Source organism: Equus caballus, chromosome 10, assembly GCF_041296265.1.
Source record: "Equus caballus isolate H_3958 breed thoroughbred chromosome 10, TB-T2T, whole genome shotgun sequence".
Taxonomy (NCBI): domain Eukaryota; kingdom Metazoa; phylum Chordata; class Mammalia; order Perissodactyla; family Equidae; genus Equus; species Equus caballus.
Window position 1 is genome coordinate 62,671,357 of NC_091693.1, and position 11,784 is coordinate 62,683,140.

Consider the following 11,784-nt stretch of genomic DNA (forward strand, 5'->3'; position numbering starts at 1 on the left):
AGATTGGTGGTTGCCTGAGGCAGGAGGTGGGGGGTGGGCAAAATGGGTGAAGGGGGTCAAATGGTACAAATTTGCAGTTATAAAATGAATGTTGTGGGGATGTAATGTACAGCATGGTGACTATAGTTAATAATACTGTACTGCATATTTGAAAGTAGCTAGGAGAGTGGATCCTGAAAGTTCCCATCATGAGAAAAAAAATTGTAACTATGTATGGTGATGGATGTTAACTGGACTTATTGTGGTGATCATTTTGCAATACATACAAATATTGAATCATTACATTATACACCTGAAACTAATATAATGTTATGTCAACTATACCTCAATAAACATAAATACAAATAGAATTTCTTTAAAATAACTGCCTTAAATACCTAACAATAAGAAAATTGTTCAAGAATTTGTGGTATGTATAAAATGCAATATTTTGCAGCTATTAAAACTGGTGCATAGGGGCTGGCCCCATGGCCGAGTGGTTAAATTCACGAACTCCACTTTGGTGGCCCAGGGTTTTGCCAGTTCGAATCCTGGGCATGGACATGGCACTGCTCATCAAGCCATGTTGCAGCTGCATCCCACATGCCACAACTAGAAGGATCCACAAATAAAAATATACAACTATGTACCAGGGCGGGATTTGGGGAGAAAAAGGAAAAATAAAATCTTTTAAAAAAAAAAAACTGGTGCATATGGCCCAACAACTGAAGAATGGATGGAGAAGGTGTGCTATATATCTACAGTAGAATACTACTCAGCCATAAAAAAGAGACAAAATCGTCCCATTTGCAACAACATGGATGGTCCTTGAGGGTATTATGTTAAGCAAAATAAGCCAGACAGAGAGAGACAAACACCACATGGTTTCACTCAAATGTGGAAGATAAACAAACACATGGACAAAGAGAACAGATTAGTGGTTACCAGAGGGGAAGCGGGTTGGGAGGTGGGCATAAGGGGTAAAGGGGCACATGCATATGGTGACTGCCAATAATAACATACAACTGATATTTCACAATGTTAGAAGGTATTATTACCTCAATAAAATTTTTTTTAATGGTGCATATGAGAAAAGGATAGCATTGTTTCCAAGGGGAGGGCGAGGAGAGTGATGGGGATGGAAAACGAAGTGATAAGGACCAGCCATGAGAGGGAAACTCATCACTGTATACCCTTTCAGATCTTTCTAATTTTGACTTCTATGAGTTCATTCCATATTCAAAACTGTGAAAATAAAATAAACTATTTTAAACAATCAGAAACAAAAGATATATATATATATATGAAAAGTACACAATAGAGTGGGCACTATAGTTACCTCCAAAACATTGTCTCCCTATTTTTGATGACAATCCCTATTTCGTTTTTTCTCAGTGGATGGTTTCAAAAGTTTTATGAAGGAAATTTTCTACATAAAAGTAAGGAAAATAACAAAATAAAACCCAGTATACGCGTCACCAACCAATCTTGTTTTCTCAATATTCGCATTTACTCCTCAACCCTCACACCATATTACTTTAACATAAATTTGGACATCATAGAATTTTATCTGTAAATATTTCTTAAGTATCTCTAAAAGATAAGGACACCAAAAAATAATTATGATGCTATTATTATACACAAAATATTTGCAAAGATTCATTGGCGTTGTCAAATATGCAGAGAATGTTCAAATTTTCTTAGTTGTCATCATTTTTAACAATTGGTTTATTTGAATCAGAAAGCAAATAATGCTCACAAATCACACTTTATTGATATGTCTCTAAAGCCTCTTTTATTCTAAAGGATCCCCCCTCCTCTTTTTCGTTTTATCTTTCTTTTTCTTTTTCCTTAACACTTACTTATGACTCCTAATTTCATTCAGTGTTCCGACTTTTGCACAGCCCGTGTGCTGACGCTACCCCTGACTCTAGGAGCATGTGGATCAGGGGTAATCTCATCCCAGGCCACTATCGATAGTGGATAGTTCAGAGTTCAGACCAATGAAAAATGAGATCTTCCACGAAAGAAGCTCCCTTACTCTTCTGAAGAAGGTTCCAGAACTCAAGTGCTTTCTCTCTCTCTCTAATATCATATTTATGGCAAAATATTGATCCTTTTCCTCCTAAGATCAGAAATAAGGTAAGAATGTTTGTTTTCAACATTCCTCTTCAACATTATACTAGAGATTCTAATCAGCGGAAATAGTACTGAAGTAATTTGATATTCATTTGGAGGAAAAAAAGAACCTAAATCCTTAGTCACATCTCACACAAGTTAATTCAGGATCGTAAATCTGAACATAAGAGTTAAAACTATGAAGTTTCTGGAAGAAAATATAGGGAACTATTTTCATGACCTGGGAGAAGGCAAAGACGTCTTATAGAGGACACTGAAAGCAAAAGAGCATAAAAGCAAAAATTTGATTTAGTCTTCAAAATTAAAAACTTATACTCATCAAAAGATACCATTATGAAAATGTATAGGCAAATTCTCTATAGGAAAAAATATTTGCAAAGCACACATCTCATAAAGAATTTGTATATGAAAAACTCCCACCAAAACTCCCATCAAAAGACAAACAACCAGTAAGTAGAAGATGTTCGTTCTACAGTGCTCTCAGGAGACGTGTGGCCCCTGGAGTAGTAAGAGCTAATATCTCGTATGATGCACAAAGGTAACAAGTGTTTATTCCATCAAAGCAAAAGGCTTCTTCCCTAAGACCAAGAAGAAATAATACAGTGATCAAGTGGAAGATGCTCTCCTTTCCAGACAACACATGTGCCTAGTACACGGGAGAGAATTAGTCCTGAAAAAATCTAACTGCAGTCAAATAATTTTTTTGTATTTTCTTGAGTCCTGAGATAACACACTACAAACATTGAAGACACATATATTAAAGATACATATCTAACTCTATGAATTCAAAGAACTATAGACACCAATTCTCTTCTCTGCATATCAACCACAGGAAGTACATACCAACAGCAGCTGTTCCTCATGGCTATGAATTGCAAGCCACCGGAACTTTCTCAGGAGTAGATTATTGCAAGCCTCCATGAAGTTCAGGATCAAAAATGTATTAGCTCTCGGGAGTAAATTATGGGATTTCCATAAATCATATAAATTGTGATTGTGTAAAGTAGGAGCTTTTGGCTACGACTAAAATAATTTTGATATTTCAAACTTTCATATACCTATTACAAAAATTTCATGGTTTATGCTAATATTAAAACAATGCTGTGTCTTCCAAAGTGAAGCCTTAGGACATAAATAGAGATACACAACACCCAAAACGAAACTTACACTGAGAATTTTAAAACTTTAACCATTAAAGCATTTGTAGAAGTCTCTGACTTTCATAATAAATGAAATAAAATCAGTAATTAGTGCTATGAAAGAGTTTTCTAAATTTTGTAGTAAGTTTACTGACCTTAATGGTCATGTGAGAGAGCATGAAAGATCATGTTTCCTACCAAAAAGCAATAGCGTCAAGAAAACTAGTATCATCAAACTTGTGTCTATCTAAAACCATTTTTATTTGTGTTGAGTTTTTTCCCACGTCAGTAAAATTCTGCCTTTTTCAAACATTCAATTTGGGTTAGATAAAAGGTGTTGTGAGTTCATTCCATCATCAGTAGCTTAGTCTCAAATTCAATGCAAAATTATATTTATGTGCAAGATGCAAGGTGGCAGTACAATAAAGAATAAGACTTTTCTTTTTTACTCTCAAGGAGTTCAACTTCTTGAAAGAAAGTTAAGATGTACAAATATGATAGAAATACATGGCCAACAGTGGAGAGTCCTTCACGTTGTGCCCAAACCTGGAGATGTGAGGGAGAGAATCATCCGTTCACTGTAGGGAGTAGAATCAAGGAAAATTTCATGCCTGAAAGGAGGTCACATTAATACATGGGGAAGAGAAAAAAGCAGGTCAATCTGATTAACAACAAATAATAACAGTTGATACTTGTTGAGCATTAATAGCTGATTTAGCTGAGGCTTATGGGTAATTGGAGAATTAAGGCCAACATGTCTTAGTTAGATTTCAGTTAGCCTTGAATGCCATGCTTAGGAGCCTGAAGCCAGTCCTGCAAGCAGTGAGAAGCAACATAATTAGATGGTTCTAGAAGAGAGTGGCAACAGCTGAATGAGTTAAGAGGCCGCTACAGGGGCCGGCCCCCTGGCCAAGTGGTTAAGTTCACATGCTCCACTTTGGCAGCCCAGGGTTTCACTGGTTCAGATCCCAGGGCATGGACATGGCACCCCCTCATCAGGCCATGCTGAGGCAGTGTTCCACATAGCACAGCCAGAGGCATCCACCACTAGAATATACAACTATGTACTGGGGGTTTGGGGGCAAAGAAAAAGAAAAAAAGAAGAAGATCGGCAGCATAGTTAGCTCAGGTGCCAATTTAAAAAAAAAAAAAGAAAGAGAGACCACTACAATTATACAGGTGAGTGGAAACAAAATACTGTATTAAGGTAGGAGTGAAGAAAAAAGATGGATGTGAGTACTGTGAATTGACACAATGCAGGATCTAAAATCTAAATGGACAATGGACTAGATTGGTAAGAGTTAAAGATGACTCCAAAGTTAGTGGTAGTCAGGAGTAACTTCTTTGTGTGTGTGTGTGCTGAGGAAGACTGGCCCTGACCTAACATCTATTGCCAATCTTCCTCTTTTTGCTTCCTCTACTTTGTATGCGGGTCACTGCCACAGAATGGCCGCTGACGAGTGGTGTAGGTCCATGCCCAGGAGCCCAACCCAGGCCACTGAAGCAGAGCACCCTGAACTTAACCACTAGGCCACTGGGGCCAGTCCCAGGAGTAAGTTCTTTTGAGAGAGAAAAGCTTGTTCAAAAGTTGTCAAAAGTTTTAAACAGATTTTCATGGAGCAAGACAATTATTTTAAATTCAAGTCTTCCATTTCTCATAAAGCTAGGTCTAAGCCATTCAAATTTAGTGTTAGGTATCTTTGATTCTGTCTTTCTTCCACTTTGGTGCCATGGACTTATAGATGAACACATGTTATCATGTTTCTCACTATTTATGTCCACATAATGTGTCTCTACCTCCAAATCATCACATTGTATAATCTGAAGAGCCTTATCAAGGCTGAGTCTGGAGTAGGGGATGATGTTTTGCTAAGTACATTTAATAAATGCATCTGTTATCTGAGTACTGGTTTTCCACATTCATATCAGTGTGGGTTTAATTTACATAAAATCACTTTCAACCGCCCATGAAGAAGTGATTTGTACACCTTTTCTTCAAGACAGATAGCACAGTGAAAAAACAAAAAGTGCAATTTCCCAAGGAAGAGTGGTTTGGGACTAGGAATTGGAGACATGCGCGTTCTAGCACTGACACTGACATCAGAAAACTGGGATTCATTCAAACAGTCTGGTTGCAAGTTTCCTCATCTGCAAACTGAGATTTATTAATCAGACTTCTTCAGCTACAAGTGACAGAAGTGTGACTTCACCTAGCTTATATGAAAAAAAGAATTTATTAATACAACAGGATGGTTCATGGACCCCAAGGGGAGGAGTCACCATTAGAACTTTCTCTGGTCTCTGTCAGAGTTATCTTCCTAAAAAACAACTCGAAACAATTTACTTACCACCTCAGAATCTGCAGCTGTCCCCATGCTCCATAATTTAAAGTCTAAACTCCCAAGCATACTATTCAAAGCCTGACACAGTCTGTTCTCAAACAACGTTTTCAGTCTTATTTTAATACTTGACAGTATTTATTGAGGCCTTCTGCAACCAGGCTTTGTCTCAGAAGGAAACAAGGCGGGATTAGAATTCCTGGATGTACCCCTACCGATGGTGTGTCTTGAAAAAACTTTCTTAACCTCCATCTTCACCATTTGCATAATGGGGGTAACTATAGTATCTACCTTATTTCACTTATTTCATTGTGTATTTCATGGTAGGAAACATGGTCTCACACCTTACGACTCTTCTTGATGGCCCGTTCTTGGACCAGGGTGTAGGGTCAAGCTATTTAAATAGGTTGCTCTCTTAGGAACCATGTGCATGGGAGATACAGTTCCCAAAAGGTAGGAGCTGAGAGACGCAAAATAATTTGCCCAATACAGAGCATATAGAGTTATTTATTCAACTCTAAAAGTCTGTGTCTGGGGACTAACGTCATTTGGCACATCGTTGACATCTATTCTCCTGAAATGTTCTGTTAAATTTTTTTTTTTGCTTCTTTTGTTTGTACTTTCAGACTCGCATTTTTCTCCTGAATCCTTCCTCATTTTTAGCACTACCACACTCCCAGAAATTCTTGATTAATTGAGTATCTTAGTACTTGTTGCTTTTAGGAAAAAGGTAAGCTGAGTTGATCTAAGAGAGGTTGCTGTCCTCTCCCCCCTCCACAATAGCCACCATGGAAGACTGTGCCTCCTCATCACCCACTTGACCCAATCTAGCCATTAGAGACAGGGTCAAAAATATTTGATCAGCCTCCCCACTCTGAGCCTTGGAGGTGGTGGATTTCATGTTATCAAGGGAGGAACAGTTTCCTTACAGCTTTATTTTACCTAGACACATACACAGCTCCAAAGTCCTTATTTAGCCTCAGCTTTACTTAATTAACCATTGACTTCTGTGCCCCAACCTGCTTTCTACCCAATCCCACAGTTTCAGTTTAACCCCTACATTTCACCATTTTGGCCAATGGTTCTTCAAATTACATTTCTGACTGAGTATGCCTATAGCATTCACAAAGACGGCTTGACTTTATATGAAAATCTTGGCAGAAAAACAAAAAAGATGATTGGATCTATTTTTTTCTTCACAATTACCTAGAATGTGGATATCTGGGAATGCGAGTATATAGATTTAGAAGTAGAATATAGCAAATCTTTGATGCTTAATGGTAGTTTTTTAGCTGAGCACTAACTCAATTGGAGAGGGGTGATTTCTTTTTATCTTCCTGAATAATCTATACAGAATCTTTAGTTTCTCTGGATTTCAACACACTAGATCCAGTGATACCTCATGGGTCATTGTGGAGAGAGCTTTGGTGGGGATGGGGCAGAACGCAAATGAAAGGGGAAGTGGGTGCTCTAGACTAGATGCTTGAGAAACAGTGGTGGTGGTAGGGGAGAGCACCTGCACTTCTGCGCTCAGACCCAGTGATGCTTGGAAAAGTTTCCTGTTAGAGGATTATATGGCCCCAACCACCACATTTCTGGAAGGAATTGTTCCCAGGAGCATTGAGGGTAGGAAGGGGTCTGATTCTCAATGAGGGGCCCAAATGGCCATGTACTACCTACAGTGATGCTCAGAGAAGTGCCACTAGGCTGGCCCCATTCTATTATAACTACTATACTAGCTATTCTATTCTAAACAGTTTTTTATAACTGGGTTGATTATAACCCTTAAGCATTTTTAGAAGGTATCATCAGACTGTACGACTAGAAGAAATAGCCTTTCATCCTTCTGACACCTCTTTATTTCTCCAAATCCCTATTTCATTTTGTGTTCAACAGATGGAACATGTGCAGAGCCTTCATGTCCATGCTGAAGAAGATACTGATAAATATAAGGTGCTGTCTTGGTCTATAAGAAAGCAACAAGTGAAAGCTGGTGGTGGAGATGGGGGAGAGGTGAAATACATGGCAGAAAATAGATGAAAACATGCACGTTCTAATTCACTGAACGCATGTTTATTGTATTTCTGTCCTGTTCCGGGTGCTGTTCTAGGTACTGGGGATATAGCAGTAAACAAGACAAACAATAGCTCCCTCCTCATGGGTTTACACTCTACTAGAGAAAGCTTAAAATGTGAAAATAAAAATAAATAATATAATAATAGCTATTCAAAGATGTTATGGGGGAAAAGAGGCAGAAGGAACCACAAGTACAAAAGTTATGAAGTGGAAAAGAGTTTAGGGTGTTTGAGGAATAACACAAAGCCCAGTGCAATTAGAATACACTGAGCTTTGGAGAAAGTACTAGGAAACAAGGTCAAAGAGGTACTGGAGTAGGTAGATCACAGTGTGATGGACCACCAAATGGTTTGAATCAATGGAGTGACGTAATTGGGTGTATATTTTTAAAGGATTTCCCTAGCTACTGAATAGAGAATAAACTGTAGGTGTACAAGCATGAAAGCTAGCAGGTGAGTTATTAGGCTGTCACAACAATTCAATAGAGGGATGGTAGTGACTTGAACCAAGATTATTTCAGTGAAGGTGGTGAAATATGATGATTTTCAAGAATTTGCTGGTGGATAGGATGACGGGTTTCAAAGAAAGAGAGAAGTCAAAAGTCTAAGATTTAAAGCCTAAAGATTTTGGCCCAAGTTACCGGGAGACTGGAGTTCCCATTTATGGATGATACGGAGGACACTGGAGGAGGAGCTGGTTGGAACACGGAGGAATCAAGACTACTTTAAATTTGAGATGTATATTAGACATCTAAAAGGAAATGTCAAGTAGAAGGTTAAATATATGAGTGTAACATTGAGGAAAGAGGTCACGGATAGATATATTACATTTCTCGTCATATTTACATTCCACATCTCATCAGCATTAGCCAGTATTAAAACTGCAGAACTGGATGAGACCCCTTAGGGAGTGACTGTAGACAGAGAAATTTGAGGTGATACGCCATCTAACATTCACAGATAGACAACTGTAGATGGATCTAGTAAAGCAGTCTAAGTGATGAGTGTAAAACCTGATTGGAATGAGTTTAATGGGAAATGGAGCAGCTTTTCTATATGGGTGAAGATAGTGCTAATTGGTAGAACATTTGGAGGACAGTTTGGCAATAGCTATAAAATTCAAATGCACATATCTTTGACCAAGCAATTCAGCTTGCAATTTATCCCATAGATATACTTGAATACAAGCAAAAGAACATATATAAGGATAATTTTTAAAAATTATGGTAAAATTTACTACCTTAACCACTTTTAAGTGTACAGTTCAGTGGAATTAAGTACATTCACATTGTTGTGTAACTGTCACCACCATCCATTTCCAGAATATTTTTCATCTTGCAAAACTGAAACTCAGTACCCATTAAATGATAATTCCCCATTCAAATTCTTAAATTTTTTTAATATGCCTGTTTATCTTTAAATATCCATCCGACTCCTGTCATTTTCTAGTTCCTTCATCCTCTTTTATTTTTTCCTATATTTATTTCCACCTGACTCATATAGTTGTTTCTCTGTTTCCCCCCACTGGAATGTATGCTCCCTGAGGGCAGGAACTTGGTTTATTTTTTGTTCATTGCTGTATCCTAAGAAGCTAGCATACTACTTGGCAAGTGTAGGAGCACAAATATTTGTTGGCAAGCATGAGGTTTAGAGAGAAAAGCATTCCTATTCTAATTTGCTGCTTAACAGATTAGACCCTGTCCCTGAGGATACACATTCTCCAGGGGTTAAGCCCCAAGTTTTTTGCTTCTGCTTCTCCCCAACTATCAGTTCTCTACCAGCACAACTCTTTTCTTAATACAACTTTGATCCATTTTCTTATCTTTTGCGACCACTTCAAATTCTTAGTCCCCTTGTCCTTCCCCTGTGAACCCCTGAAAACTGCTACCTCCAGTCCGTTGATGTCTCCAAGATGCATGAAGATATCAACTATTTGTTCCTTTCTCTCCAAGTTTATTAATATTATCCTGAAAACACACATGAGGTTTCTGGAGTAGAGACAGATCATTATTATTCACTTAAAAGCCAATAGCCACCCTATGGTTCTCCATATCCCAATTCTTTCCCCTGAGGTGATAGAATAAAGGCCAGATATTACTCTACAAACATGGGGATTACACTGTAGGAGAGGAATGCTCCTCTCACTCCCACCACTCACCCCCACCACCCTCTGACCTCCTCAAAAGAGAATCTGGACATTCATACAGAAGAGAGAGGCAGCTGTCCCCTTCCCGACGGAAAGTCTCCTTGGAGATGAAATGGAAAGGATCCTGGATTCTCATGTAAATAAATCTCTCAGGGGAAAGAGATTGTCTTCCACTTTACAACCCAGGGATACCTCCACGATCCTGGCTTTCACACTCCCCCAACTGTAGACACATGACTCTCTGAGGGCAATCTCTCTAGAAGTCTCTCATTTAATTGGTCATAAGTTACCTTTCGAGGCTTGCTGGAATCAAGTTTCAGTAACATTTGTTCAGAAAGCCCTAGCTGTATAGAAACATAAAAATATTTTCTCTGCAGCCCCACACCATCTTACCCTCCAGGTTAGCTAGTATCCATCAAAGACCTTAGTCACAAGCATCATAAACTTACTCTGACTGATTTAAGCTGAGAAGGAGTCACTAGGAAGCATATAGCCAGGCCTGGGAACCAGGCAAGTCCAAGGAGACCTGGACAGCAGCCAGGGTTGCTCCACAGAAAGAGTCTGATGTGAGAGCAGAGGAATGCCAAGCACCACAGCCACATCGCAGCTATCAGCTGTTAGCTGCTGACAGCAAACACTGGATGCCACAGCAGAACTTCTGCTGCTACTGCCACCGCAAGAATGGAGACTCCATTCTTCGCATCACTGGTTTCAAGTTTAAACTCTGGGGTTGGAACATCTGATCGTTTTTGTCTCAGACATGTGTTTCTGTCCTAGCTTCAAAGGAGGGAGGCTAGGAAAGTGAGTCTGTCTTTTTAGTTTCTATGGTGGGAGGTGGACTCTGACTGTAGCTGAGATGTATTATGGAGAGTTGACCCCCAAAAAGAAGGGAGTTCTGATGCTGGGCAGCCACAAAAACAAAAAATACCCACTATCTTGCTACTGTACCTGTATGCCTTATCTCAGTCTTTACCTACATCCATCCAAATGCATAAGCCAGAAATCATGGCAGTATCTTGGAATTTTTCACCCATACACCCAAGAGGTCTCACAGTTCTGTTGCTTTTCCCCCCTTAAGCATTTCTTAATCCTTCCAGGCTCCCAGGTTTATTGAGATATAATAACATTGTATTAGTTTAAAGTGTACAACATAATGATTTGATATATGTTTATATTGCAAAATGATCACCACAGTAAGTTTAGTTAACATCCATCACCTCACATAGTTATGTTTTTTTTCTTGTCATGAGAACTTTTAAGATCTACTCTCCTAGTGACTTTCAACTATATAATACAGTACTGTTAACTATAATCACCATGCTGGACATTATACCCCCAAAGCTTATTTATCTTATAAGTGGAAGTTTGTACCTTTTGACCAACTTCACCATTTCCTCCACCACCACGCCCCCCCCCCCTTTTAAGCATCTCTTGTATCTATCCTTTTATCTCTATCCACATTACCATGGCCACAATCGGGCCTTCATCATTTCCTCTTGCATATATATCCTCCTTGGATATTTGCTGTAGTATCCTACTTGGTTTGCCTGAGCCTGGCCTCATCCCCTGCAATCAGTCTTCCTCACTGCTCTTACACAAATGTCTTTCTAATATTTGATGATATCATCTCCCTACTTAAAGTCTTTCAAGTGGTCTTCATCACATTCAGAATAAAGTTCAGACTATTGGAAGGGCAAAGACCTTCTGAGGCCCCATTTTCGGCTTCATCTTCTTTCACTGTTCTGCTATATGTATGCTTCTCTCCAATCGTGACAAAATACTTGTTCTCCAAATAGGTAGATCTTTGTCACACATCACATCTATGCATGTGCCGTTGCTTCTCTCTGGAATGTCCTTCCAACCTCATTTACTTGCTTAACTCCTACTTTTGCTTCAGGACTCAGCTCATGCCACCCCCTAGATGAGTGAGAGGCCTGCCCTCACTGATCCCACAGCTTGTTCTACAC